This window comes from Nicotiana tabacum, chromosome 8 (genome assembly GCF_000715075.1).
Source record: "Nicotiana tabacum cultivar K326 chromosome 8, ASM71507v2, whole genome shotgun sequence".
In the NCBI taxonomy this organism is placed as follows: domain Eukaryota; kingdom Viridiplantae; phylum Streptophyta; class Magnoliopsida; order Solanales; family Solanaceae; genus Nicotiana; species Nicotiana tabacum.
The window spans coordinates 88938333-88953375 of record NC_134087.1 but is presented as its reverse complement, the minus strand read 5'-3'; the positions used below and the strand labels follow the sequence as shown (position 1 = coordinate 88953375).

General features: G+C 36.5%; 1 long non-coding RNA gene across 1 annotated transcript; it reads right to left on the bottom strand.

The window, feature by feature from the left end:
• Positions 1 to 8383: 8383 nt before the first annotated feature.
• LOC107768031 (uncharacterized) lies at positions 8384 to 9657 on the bottom strand. Its single transcript, XR_001644064.2, has 2 exons — positions 8809 to 9657; positions 8384 to 8720 (listed from the first exon to the last, which is right to left on the bottom strand). It is a non-coding gene; the product is annotated as an uncharacterized LOC107768031 (long non-coding RNA).
• Between the last annotated feature and the right edge of the window lie 5386 nt (positions 9658 to 15043).

Genomic DNA, 15043 nt, shown 5'->3' with positions numbered 1-15043 from the left:
CACCGTTTGACCCTCGGCAGTGCACATTTTACATTTATGTTGAATCGGGCCGTACGACCTCGGCATGATATGCGCATGTTTGTATTGTTGCTTGAGATTTATAAATGTTGACATTTGTCTTTCCTGACCGGAGATAAATTGATAAAGATAATGAAAAGTAAATCTTTGGAAATCCATTAGTATTTGGGAAGTTATTTACCTGCTATCTGGATTTATGAATTAGAATTGTTGTTTAATGAAATTCCCTGATCTCCTCACATATTTACTATATTATCATTGGACCACTAGTAAGTGTCGAAATCGACCTCTCGTCTCTACTTCTTCAAGATTAGACGGGATACTCATTGGGTACATGTTGTTTTCGTACTCATACTACACTTGCAGTGCATTTTTATTGCACAGGTTCATATGTGGCTAGTGGCTTAGTGGCATAGCGGCATGGTTGATATGGAGACTTAGGTAAGCTGCAATTATCGAGACGATCCGCAGCCAACAGAGTCTCCTTCAAAGAATTGTACTGTATCTTCATTTCTGTCCACTTGTATTCCGGACAGTTACTGTATTTTATTTCATTCCCTAGTAAATGCTCATGCACTTGTGACACCGGGTTCTGGGATGATCACGAAATTTTTCAGTGGTTAAATTTGTAAAGACATCCTCATTTATCCAGCGGAGTTTATTATTTATTATTTATTTGCTCAAGGAAAATGATTTCAAAATAATTAAAAAAATGAGAAAATGCTAGTAAATGGTGGTTGGCTTGCCTGACAGTAGTGTCCGGCGCCATCACGACCCTTAGTGGATTTTGGGTCATGACATTAAATCTAAGATATAATCACAAAATATAGTTGGAAATTGATTAGAGACACTTACCCAATGATTTGGAGATGTTTGGGTCTTTGGAAAATCGCCCATGGAGGTTTAGGGTTTGAGAAAATTAAAAAATGGGTGAAAATCTCGTCAAAAACCTCACTTAACAGGCCTCACATGTCGCATTTGCGACCCAGGGTTCGCAATTACGCACCCTCGCAAATTGTGAACAAAGCAGGGCTAGCAGAAGTCGCATTTGTGACAAAAAGTTCGCATTTGCGAACTGGGCATCGCAAATGCGATGAAAAAGTTCGCATTTGCGAACACAACAGAAACCAGGAATTTTTTCCGACACGAAAATGAGCATAACTTCCTCAAACGATGTCTAAATTCGATGATTCTTTTTCCTATGGCTCCGTAATTTCGATACCGACCTAATGGTTCAAACAAAACTGAATTTGGATCTCATTTGCTCAATGTGGTATTATTTTTGCTTGAACAAACGACGATGAATCATCCAAAAACAAGCGCAACATAGCCTAAACCTATCCAAAACTCACCCAAACCCTCGATGCTCCAAACCAAACATGCATGCAAGTCTAAAAACATCATACAGATTTGCTAGTGCGATCAAATCATCAAAATAACATCAAAAAGTATGAATTTAACCTCAAAACTCATGATTTTCTCAAGGACACTCAAATTTTTCTATTTTTTCAATCGGGCGTCCAAATCACGTCAAATCAATTCCGGTTCTCACCAAATTTTACAGATAGGACTTAAATATTATAAAAAACTTGTACCGGTCTCCGCAACCAAAATACGGGTCGATACCAACGAGTTCAAACATTAATTCATTTCTTTATTTCCTTTAAAAACCAGCACAACAATTTTCTTCAAAAATTATTTTCTAAGGCTAGGGACCTCTGAATTCAATTCCGGGCATAGACCCAAGTCTCATATTTTACCGCGGACCTCCCGGAATCATTGGGACACAGATCCGAGTCCGTTTACCAAAAATGTTGACCAAAGTCAACTAAAAACCAAATTTTAACTCTAGAAATTACTATATTTTTCATATTTTCACATAAAAGCTTTCTAGATTTACGCCCGGACTACGCACGCAAGTCGATACACATAATATGAAGCTGCTCGTGACCTCAAACTGCCGAACCGGATGCAATTGCTCAAAATGACCAGTTGGATCGTTATAGTTTTAGAATTCGATCCTATGCTCTGAGGCCTTGAAAACCTTGTTTTTTTCTCTTCAATTTGCGTACGCAGTCCGGGTGCGTATACGAAAAGCCCTTATGTGAAAAACTTAAGAAAAGATGATTTTGGCTTAAAAAGATGATTTTAGTTGACTTCGGTCAACATTTTGGGTAAACGAACCCAGACCCGTGTTTTGACAGTCTCGGAGAGTCCGTAGTAAAATATGGAACCTGGGCATATACTCGGAATCAAATTTCGAGGTCACTAGCTTCAGAAATAAATTTTTGAAGAAAATTGATAAGACTGAAAATGTAATAATTTAAATGATTTGATCTTGTTGGTACCGAGCCCGTATTCTGGTTCCGGAGCCCGGTACAGGTCCGTTATAATATTTAAACCTTATCTGTAAAATTTAGTGAAAAACAAAAGTGATTTGACGTGATTCGGACCTTTGGTTGAGAAAATAGGAAGTTCGAAACTATCTTGAAAATTCCATGTGTTTTGGTATTGAATTCATAGTTCTAGGTGTTATTTTAGCGATTTGATCACATGCCAAGTCCGTATGATGTTTTAAGACTTGTGTGCATGGTTGGTTTGGAGCCCCGAGGGCTCAGGTGAGTTTTGGATAGGCTACGGAGTGTTTTGAAACTTAAGAAAATTTCTGGTATGTTGCAGGTCTGCATTCTGGCTCACAAATGCGAGCATCGTAGTTGTGAAAAAGCTTCGCATTTGTGATTAGTAGGCTGGGAGGGAACCTTCGCATTTGCGAAGCTCATCGTCGCAATTGCGATTGGAACATGGGCTGCGTTTGCGAACATTTGTTCGCATTTGCGATGTTAGCAGGCCAGGCCAACCTTCGCAATTGCGAAGTAATGTCCGCATTTGCGAGTTCGCATTTGCGAACCTGTGATCGCAAATGCGATACCTGCAACTGTTCAAAACGAGTTTTGGATGGGATTTTTGATTCATTTCTCAAATTTTCAAACCCTAAACTTCAAGAGGCGATTTTCCAAAGACCATTTCTTCCCCAAATCATAGGTAAATGAATCCTAACATATTTCTTTCAATCGATTTCATCTTTTTACAAGATTTCATCATAAAATCTAGGATTTTTCAAGGTGGAATTTGGTGTTTTTGGGTAGAATTTAGAAAATTCGAAATTTGGGGATTTAGACCTCAAATTGAGGTCGGATTCCAAAACCAATTGTATATCCGGGCGCAGGGGTGAATGGGTAATCGGGTTTTGGTCCAAACTTCGAGTTTTGACCAAACGGGCCCGGGGTCGGTTTTTGACCTTTTGGGGAAAATATTGAAAAACTTGTAATTTTGCATTAGAATTGATTTCTTTAGTGATACTTGATATTATAAGTTAATTATGACTAAATACGAGTGGATTGGAGGTGGAATAGAGAGGTAAAGCGGTAATTGAGGCTTGATTTTGGCTGTGGAATCGAGGTAAGTGTTGTGGTTAACCTTAGCTAGAGGGATTAGGTGTTATTGCCTTATTTGCTACTTGTTTAGTTGTTGAATACGACGTATAGGTGAGACGACGAGTATCTATACGTTAGCGTCGGATCATAGCATACGAGTGAACCTTATACTTGTGACTATTGTATTTCTTTATACGTACTGTTCATGCTTAAAATGGTTATTCATCATGTTAAACAAGTCTTATTATGTTTTTCTGGTATTGGATATTTGTTGAGTATTGACTCAAGTTGAGAATCATATTGTGAAGATAAATGTTGAAACGGGGTTGTTTATTGATAATTCCCTTGTTGGATTGATATTGTTTCTGCCGTTTGGGTGAGGAAGAGTGTAAAGCAAAAAGGGTGATGTCGTGCAATGTTTTGTGAGTGAGTGATAAAGCACGAAGGGTGATGTCGTGCCATATTCTATGAGTGTTAATGCACGAAGGGTGATGTCGTGCCATGATTATGAGAGAGATAATGCACGAAGGGTGATACCGTGCCATTTCTGTTGTTTCTTATGGCGAGCACGAAGGGTGAGGCCGTGCACGTGATTGTTGTGTTATTACTTTCGTTGGTTCCAAGTATGATATATTCATTGTGTTTCTGTACTGTACTATTTTCAGAATATTCATAGTCCCCCAACATGTTTTTCCCCCTTCCGTCTTTATTTGTTAAATTTTCGTTATTGTTATTTTCTCGTATATGATTTAACTGCACATGTTTATATTTTTTGTCGTGTCCTAACCTCGTCACTACTTCGCCGAGTTTAGGCTCGGCACTTACCAATACATGGGGTCGGTTGCACTGATACAGAACTCTGCACTTTCTGTGCAGATTCCGGTACTGGACCACACTAATCAGAGTTTGGGTTGCTGCCTTCAGTCCACAGAAGACCCAAGATAGATCTGTCGGTGTTCGCAGACTCTGGTGTCCCCTTCCCTCTATCTTAGATTTTCTGTCTCTTTTCATTTCTAGAACAAATGTATTTCTTTTAAACCAGTGTTTGTAGAAAATTCTTAGAAGTTTGTGGATTGTGATACCAGATCTTTTGAGTAGTTATGTATTAGTGTTTCAAATTGTTATAAAATTTCCGCACTTCATATATGTTTAGTTTAAATTAATGTTAATACTGTTTTGGTTAATAATTAATGTGCTAGAACTGTATCTGTTGGCTTGCCTAGCATTCTAAGAGTTAGGCGCCATCACAATCTTGATGGTGGGAAATCCGGATCGTGACAATTTTAAAGTTATTATAAATTTTTTATTGGATATAATCCTATTAATTTATGATCCACGCGTTAATTATTGATATAAACTCCATGTTGCTTAGTATTTTGTATGTTCATATGTAACTTTATTCATATATTTGATATTTTCTTATATTGTTCTCATGCCAATTTTGGTTGTATAAATTCTTTTGAGATGAGAATAAGCAGAAGAATCAAAAGAAGGGAATAAAATAGGATTGAATTGGTGAGAATAATCCTAAATTTTTTAGATGACCAAATTCATTTATCTTATTCAAAAACTGTAATTCTCCATTTTTTTTCTAAACATTTCTCCTTTGAAATTACATTAATTGAAAATATAATACAAGGTTAGTATATATGAAAATCACAAATATATCAATATTAAATTGATAAGAAAAAAAATACAAAATCGTGATGAAGCATCTGTAATTAAAAATATTGTTCTTGCACATATATTATTTACTTGACGCGAGGAACACGTGCAACATACGTATACTATATATATATTAGTCTCTCGGCACATGTATACCGAGTTATGTAGAAACTTTTGAGTATTGAAAACTCAAATCTTTAGGTTTCTTAGAAAAACAAAGAACTCGTCCAATTATTTTCCAAAAGAGCATGTACAATTTGACTACGCTATAATTCTTTCATCATTCTTAGTTAACTCGAAAATTTGATTAAATGGAATAATGAACTCTTTCATGTTTAAGTGACTAAATTTATTTAGCACTTTCTCAATGTAATAAAATTGACTCAATACATATAACTCTAATATTTCTCTTAATCTTAATACTAATATGGTAGATATCAATTTTCCAAGATCCTTTCCTTCAAAGGTGCAAGGTAGAAACCTCTTTGTTTTTGTCATGTCATTATATCATTGCTTACGATCAACACATCGACAAAATAACACAAAATAATCACATGTTCACTCAGAACATGTGAGAGTTGAAGAAATACAAATTTAATATTTCAAATTCTTCAAATTATATTAAATATTAAGTCTGATATTGCCTTTTAATTTAAAATTAAACACCGTAACACTTTGATTATTTCAAGAGACGTTTTAAAAATTTGAAATTAAACACCGTAACACTTTGATTATTTCAAGTGACGTTTTAAAAATTATAGATCAAACCTAACTCACTATTTCATTTCATCGTCAAGTTAAACCACTGGAATGCTACACACACATTTACAAAGACACTACTTTCATAGAATATCTTTACTCTGTAATTTAATGAATTAAAAATGATACTAAGATAAATATTATTTTGTTAAGAATAGAAGTTGTTTAAATGAAGAAATCATCGTTCAACAATTAGAGGTATGATTTATGAATAGTTAGGGAGCCAAAAATTTAAAAATACGGGTGCCCCACTATCTTTAGCATAAAAACTATCATCGGCTACATATATTTGAATGGTTGCTCCGGTTTTGAGTTAATCCGGCTTGATTCGGAGATAGAAAATAAAGATCATAGAACCAAAATTAATTACGATCTTCGGTTAAGATCAGAAGTATCCTCTTTATTTGCGAAATGTATTTATTTGTTAATACTGTTAGCAATCTTGTAAAATAATGTAATAGTTTTTTCCTACTTTTTTTTTATCATCTACTACAGTACTATAATCTAAAAATTCGATAAATACAAAGGAAGGCTAATACAATTTTAAGCAAATTTTCACATGTAAAGAAAAGTTTCTATCCCAATTCTCAAGAATTAGTAATGATTTCTCTAAGAACACATGTTCATTGTTAGTTGGAACCATTTCACATAATTGAATGCACTTGTAATAATATTAATTCATAATTACAATTAAAATTCAATTCAATTTTAAATCAATCAATTTCTATTGAGGAACTTATATCATTAAATTTTACAAATTGTCATGTAACTATAATTTTTTTTCACTAAATTTATATAACTTTATTTCTTCACACAATAATCATAAAACTTTTACTGACTCACATAAAAAATAGTGACCAAAAAATACAACTATTCAGTAGTATTTTCTTATTTCACGATTTTTGTTTTTTTACTTTTTATCTATTAAATAATAATTCAATTAAAATAGGAATGATACAACCCGACCCTACCTAATACCCATATACATAAATTAGAATAATACTAAAAGTGGACCATTCAAAATAGTATAATTCTATTTTTAATTTTATTTTTTCAAGATTTTCGTTCTAATCGATAGCATTTTATTTCAAGTGCTCTCTAGTTATACATATTTTTTTTGTCAGAGTCTCGTGCATACCAAACTAAGTTAATTTTTTATGTGAAAAATATTCACTTTTATTATTATTTTGATTTAATGTATGTATATGGGTATTGGGTCAGGTTGAGTTGGGTCATTACTATTTTAAGGGTAAATACTAAATCGACCGATCAGCCTATATATATATATACATATACATATATATATATATATATATATATATATATATATATATATATATATATATATATATATATATAATTTATTTTTATCCATATAAGAAATAAAAAATATGGTGTAAGAAAATACTACCGAAAAATGTATTTTCCGGTCACTACGGTTTTTGTGTGAGTTAGTGAATTTTATGATTGTGCGAGAAAATAAAGTTATATGATTTTGGTGAATAAAAAATCATAAGTTATCTGACCATTTGTGAAATTTTACTCCATGTGGGTAGTTTCATTTTCATTCCCCTTTTGAAATTTTGTAAAAAAATGGTATTAAATGATTGGCCTTTAATATACAGAAATTGTTGTAGACGATCATATTGATGTTCGTTATGCTGATAAGAATAAACATGACTCAATGGCAAACAGACATGTCACATGCAGCATCAAATATGTAACATCATTCACCTTGCATGTTCTTGCCGCTAAGTAGAACTAACATAGTGATGGAGTAAAGCAGAAACTTACATTGAGTAAAAGTTTGCATTCAGTAAAGGCATCAAATGAAATCAGGAAGGGTAGAACAAAACCCAGCCTTTTTCACACAACTAAATAGCATTGAAATCTCTCTGTGTATTCATTTGTTTGAAGTTTATGTCACACCTCCTTTTTTTCCAAAAGGGGTATTTTTTTTTTAGAGTTTTTCCAATTTAAGTGACATTAATCGAAATGGGATTATTTTATTTATTTCAGAGTCGCTACTTGGAATAATTTATGATGTTTCAAGTCACTGATTTATTTTAAATCCCAGAGGAAAATTGACTCTATTTTTGGTTTGCGAACACAGAAGACCGGGTAAGGAATTCTGTTAACCCGGAAAAAGGTGTGAGACCTTCTCGAGTTTCATGGTTTTAGCAAGGTCGTTCAACTATTAATAATTGGCCTAATTATCTGATTTATTACATGTTTTAAACCTATTGTGCATTTTTAACTTTTATAACCGCTTGTATTTATTTATGGAGTTATTTCTAAAACAAGTCACGATTGTCGTACACTTGTCATTTTGGAACACATTGCAGACCACGCTACATGAAATGCACCCGCGATTTACAACATATCTAGCACACTCGAATTGGGGATTATGTATCGTGACCATGCCACGAAAACCGTACCCATAGCCACGATGATTTATTAATCGCGCCTAAAGCAAGCTACAATGTTTATATAAGTTATTTCCTAACTTTGTGATTATTGAAAGGCCCAGAATTTATGGAATCTATCTGTTGTTAGAGTTATAGGTACAAGAATCTTAAAGAATTTACAATCGTAATAGTCGAAGTGCCCAGAAATGATAACATGATCCAATTAATTAGACATGGATTCTGATTTCAACCTTAAGTGATAGTAGGAAACCACATCCAACAGGCTTGAATATTTTTCTCTTAATTAACTGATTCAAACATGGAGATGGAAAAACAAGCATAAGACATCTCATAGACTTAACGTCTAAAACCTTAGACTTGTCAATGGACCCTGCTAGTGGAAAAGAGTCTGAACCAAAACCTTGCTCCATTTTAACTGAAATCAATAGCCACAACAAATAAAGAACACAGCTTTCACTTGAATTAATAACCCAAATATAAAACTCTGCACTTTTTTCAATTACCACTTAGATCCACGCACAATCTCCAATTACTGGGCAAATTTGGGAAAACAATCCTTGAAGCACACAGAGAGCTTTTGAAGAAAAATTGCGTTTAGTAACATTCCACTCATTGTGTGAAATTAAATCTAACAAATAAATTCATATAAGAGCAACAAACGAACTAAACAACAACAATGATTCCATAACAAAACAGATCTAAGAACAATTTTGTGGAGAACATACCTCGTTGCACAAAGTTCAAATTTAGAAGAGAAGAAAGCCAAATAAAGCTAGAATCAGCGGGTTTGAAGCTCAGCAACGAATTCAAGTAACACAGCAGCAGAAATAAGATGATTCCAGTCCGATTAAACCTTAAAAGTTTCAAAAAAAAGTAGTGCAAAACCAGCAAAAATTGAAGTGGCTACCCAGATCCCTTTCACTCCTCTTGTTTGAAGCTTTTTTGCGAGTTAGATCTCTGTCTTTTCTAGTCTTTGTTTTTTTAATGTTCGAAATTTTTGCTTCTAATCAGTGAAAGTGTACGGGGCGGAGATGGGGTGGTGCGGCTGGAGCTTAAAGCTTCTCTTCTTCTCTCGCTAGTACTGCCATTTTCTTAGCAGCTGCTACGTTTTTTCAAGGGTGGGGGTCCGTTTGTGTGAAGATGAGAGTCCGTTTTTTCTTCAGCGAGAGAGAGTAGAAGTTTTTGAAGCAGCCATTTTTAGCTGAAAATCGGTTTCCAAAAATGGGGGGTCTGGTTTTGAGAGAGATCAAGAGGGAGCCCAGGGAGGGGTGCGCCGTCGCTGGCCTTTTTAAGAGAACGGGGGGCGGGGGGGGGGGATCTCTCATTATTTAGGTCTTCTAATCTTTTTAATGCGGGGAAGGATTAGGTTTTGACGAGGGGAAAGGTTAATGGGCCAGGTTTTTGGATATGGTATTGGGTTTGGGAGGATGTTTAAAGCAATTTAGATTGGGTTTTTTTATTTTTATATATTATTTGAAACTTTATTATCCTTAATGTTCATGTTTAATAAATTACCCGGCATAAACAAATTTTGTTTACCAAATATATACAATCCACTTTAAAAGGCTCTCAATCCATTATTTATGGCTTCAATCAAGGGATTTAGTTACACAATTTCCTTCTTTCTCTCCTCTCTCCCTTCCTCTCCACATTGCCCCGTGAGGCTTGCTGCTCACTCGATATTTTTTCAAAAAATCTGCAAGAAGTCCTACAATAAACTGCGAGAGACAAAGAGAAATCTGTAGTCGTGGATCATTAATTCCATATTTGGAGTATGATTGGTGTTTCTATTTCCATTCTTGTACTACCAAGTATAAACTGTTATCTCTTTGCAAATCTTCTTAATATTCCTACATATCAGTTTGTGTCAAAATATAAAATCCATAGTAAAAGGGAGATCTGTGATACTCTATTAAGTTAGGGAGAAAATATTGGCATGGTGCTTGTTCGGTTGCTATTAATTTTTTCCTACAGTACAATAGGAATAAAAAAAAATCTTTCCTATATTAATCACTAATTGGAATGGATGGCAATCAAGAGGTCACAATTTTAAATGCAGCGCATAAGTTTGAATATCAGTGGCCATTATTGCTTCCAATTTAAGCATTCCCTACTCCTTGTAATCTATTAGCAGAAGTATATTTTTCTTCCTTTATTAGTTTAAAATTTCCCTTTAGATGTTCAGCTCTCTATGATCAGGATTCAGGATCAAAGAATGTATGGTTTAACCGATTATTGATAAATCAATCTGCATACTATGACATAATAGCATCACTCCATATTATGATGGACATCAACCTACTACTATAATTGTCACGATCCAAAATCCACTAAGGGTCGTGATGGCGCCGGACACCGCTGTCAGGCAAGCCAACCAAAATACTTAATTAAATTCTCGTTTTAATAAGTTTGAAAACTATGATTTTCCTTCAATTTTACTAGTAAAAGATAATCGTTTCAAATGAAATATAAATGTTAAGAAGTTAATACAAGATACCCCATAATCATCTCAGAACCCGGTGTCACAAGTGCATGAGCATTTACTAGGAATGAAATAAAATACAGTAATTGTCCGGAATACAAGTGGACAGAAATAAAAATACAATACAATACTCTGAAGGAGACTCTGCTGGCTACGGTCGTCTCGATAAATGCAACTCACCCGAGTCTTCGTATCAACCATGTCGCTATGCCACTAGCCACACATAAACCTGTGTAACAAAAATGCACAGCAAGTGTAGTATGAGTACGAAAACAACGTGTACCCAATGAGTATCCCGTCTAATCTCGAAGAAGTAGAGATAAGAGGTCGACTTCAACATTTACTAGTGGTCCAATGGTAATATATTATTAATGCAAATAATCACGGCTTTATCAAGAACGTTAGAAATTTCAAATAAGTCCTGAACAGGTAAAAGTTCCTTTTTATATTAAAAGTCTCCGGATTCATAATCAATTAATTTTCAATTATCTCAAGGTTAGGAGGGCAAATATCAATATCAATAAACTTCAAGGCAAGCAATACCAGCATGCGCAACCCTACAGAGGTCGTACGGCCCGATCCAACAGAAATGTAAAATGTGCACTGCCGAGGGTCGAACGGCACGAACCATAAATGTATCTATTACCCCGCTCGCGAATCAGCCATGCGACACGATCAATATAAAATAAACAAACACCCTGCTCACAAATCATACATGCGATGTAGGTACACATAGAATCACATATTCAAATAGTTAATCAAGACTTCATTAATAAACAACTATCCAAGGAAAAATCCAAATTCTCCCTTTTTAACGATTTAAGAAAAATGAAGTTTAATCCTTTTAGAAATTCATTTACCAATTCGATAGAATTTAAGCAATTCAAACCGTCAATAGGATTATAAATATTTCCAAGCACAGCATGTTTTGGGTACTAGACTATCCGGACAATAGCATAATAGTAGCTACGCACGGATCCTCGCCACCTCGTACGTATGCAACCCCCACAATTAAAAGCACATAACGAATTAACTCACCTATGGGGACAATTCCCTCTTACAAGATTAGAAATGAGACTCACAATAACCAGGGTTCCACTCTCTTCCGAAGACTCGAATCGATGCACAATGCTCCAAAACTAGCCAATATTTATGCAAATTCATTAATATATGTTCAATTACTCATTACAATCTAATTTATAACAATTCCTAACCCCGATCGAACAGTTGACAAAATTGCTCTCGGGCCCATGTGCCTCGATTCCAAAAAATTTCGAAAATAAAGTTTACCCATGAACTCACGAACTCAAATATATAATTTTCTCCTAATTTCATGCCCAAAATCGTGGTCAAAATTCAAGAATATCAAATTTCTAGGTCTCAAAATCCCCAAATTTCTACAATTTTTTGTCTAAATCCATATATAAACCTGTATTTACTCAAAACAAGTAGAAATCACCTACCTCATGCTTGGTGATGAAAATGACACTCCAAAGTTGCTCCAAAATCGGCTCCCATGAAAGATTTTAGATAAAAGTGAGCCAAACCCCGTTTTAAAATACTTCACTGCCTAGAAGACCCTTCTATGCGATCGCAAACAATGCTCCGCTATTGCATAAGCCAATCCAGGGCCTCCAAATTCTTGCACAATGCGATCGCAAACACACCCCTGCGATCGCGCCAAAACCAGCAGCCTCCAATTTCTTCATCTACGCGATCGCACATACACCCCTGCGATCGCATAAGCCAATACCAGCTACCTCCAAATCTTGTACTATCCGATCGCAGACCCACTCACGTGATCGCATAGAGTAAAAACCTATTTCACTCACACCAGAAAACCAGCAATCCTCACAAGGCAAGAATCGACTTGTTGAGCATCCGAAACATGCCCGAGGCCCCCGGGACCTCGACCAAACCTACCAACCAGTCCTAATACCTCATTCAAACTTAGTCGAGCCTTGCAATTACCTCAAACAACATCAAAATCACGAATCGCAACCCGATTCAAGCTTAATGAACTTAGAACTTCAAACTTCTATACTCGATGCCGAAACCTATCAAATCATATGCGATTGACCTTAAATTTTGCACACAAGTCACATTCAACATTACGGACCTACCATAACTTCCAGAATCGGAGTTTGACCCCGATATCAAAAAGTCAACTCTCTGTCAAACTTCCCAAAAACCTTCAAATTTCTATCTTTAGCCAAATGACTCCAAAAGGACCTACGGACCTCCGAATTCACTTCCGATCGTGCTCCTATTACCATAATCACCATACGAAGCTATTCCCAGACTCGGAATCTCAAACGGGCATTGATAACACTGAAATGCACTTCAACCCAAACTTATGAGATTCTTCAAAAATTCTAATTTCCACAATAGGTGTCAAAACATTCCCGGGTTTTCCAAAACCCTGTCCGGACAAACGCCTAAGTCTGAAATCATCATACGAACCTACTGGAACCTTCGAATCCCGATTCCGAGGTCATTTACTCAAATGCTCAAACTCTGCATATCATGCGTCCCTGAGGCTCTGAGGAACAAACTCCCTCAGGAACATATCTAAAAACCGAGTCCAAGTCAGGGAAGCTGCCTCATCCGGACTGTCTAACTCATAAGTGCGCCACCACTCATAGGCGGCTCCTCGAAGCTAGAAGCCAGTGAACGAAACCCCACTCGATCCTGATATACCCATAGTGCGAAGGATATGGTGACACTCCTCCAGAAATCCCAAGGCATCATATGATGCTAACCCATTGAATACAGGAGGATCATACTTCTTGAACCTCTCAAGTCTCCATTGCTCATCCTCTGAAGCCGCTGCCCTGTCCTCGGGCTGACCTGGGACTACAGGTTGTACCGGAATAATCTCTGTGACCTGATCAACATGCACTCGCTACTCAAGAGTGCGGGCGACGGGATTCTGTGCTACTCCCCCGGACTGAGATGTAGCTGCAGCAAGGGGAAGCAATCCTGCCTGAGCCAAAGTGGTGTACATACTCATGAACAGTGCCAGAGTCTCTTGAAGTGCTGGCGTAGTAGTAGCAGTAGGCGTATCAGGTGTCTGGGCTCCGACTGGCACTACTGGTGGCTCTTTGCTGGCAGCTCGCGCGGCTGCTCTGGCTGCACCGCGTGTGTGTCCTCGGCCTCTACCCCAGCCCCGGTCTCTAACGACTGCAGTAGGGGGTGCGGGTGCCTGATCATCTCGGGTAGCATGTGTCCTCACCATCTGTGAGAGAATAGAAGACAGAAGTTTAGAATTGTGATATCAAAATCTCGCACGACAAGGAAATCAAATGAAGTGGAATTTTCCTAACAGTTACATAGCCTCTCGTAGATAAGTACAGATGTCTCTGTACCGATCAACGAGACTCTAATAAACCGGCTCGTGATTCATGACTCCTATGAACCTAGAGCTCTGATACTAACTTGTCACGACCCCGGTTCGCCCTCCGTGAACCATCGTGACGGCACCTAGTCTCTACGACTAGGTAAGCTTAAAATGCGAAAAATAAACCAAATTCTGGAAGAAATAATTAAAACAAAAATAGTGAGATAAAAATAGTGTTTAAAAATGTCACTCGACATACACAATAACAACTCTCGAAAGCTAAGTAAATTTTTCCCAAAACCCAGAATCTCATGATCACAAGCCTTTGAATGTCTACAAGTATCTAAAGCCAGAATGTCTAACAAGAAACGAAAGTACAGAAGGGCTAATATAAAAGGGAGAGTAGAAAGGGACTCTTCGGTCTGCGAACGCGGCAGATATATCTCGGAGTCTCTATAAGCGCATTGCCTCACGAGTGATAAGCATGAGTGGAGGTACCTGGATCTGCACATGAAAAACATGCGCAGAAAGGGCATGGGTACACCACAACGGTACTCAGTAAGTGCCAAGCCTAAACTAGATCAGGTAGTAACGAGGAAGGTCAGGGCCCTACTGAGATTAAAGAAAACATAAGGTATGACAGTATAAGATAAAGCAGTACAGTTGAAAGATAATAATAAGAATTAATACAGGATAATAAGGATAACAACAACTGAAACAGAGGCAACACAATCACAATGAATACCACTCTTTATTAATCGGGGATCTCTCAGTAACCCGAGGATCTCTTAGTACCCTCAATATATGCTAGGGATCTCTTGGTATCCTCAATGTATGCTAGGGATCTCCCGGTATCCCGAGGATCTCTTAGTATCCTCAATATACGCTAAGGATCTCTTGGTATTCTATATATACG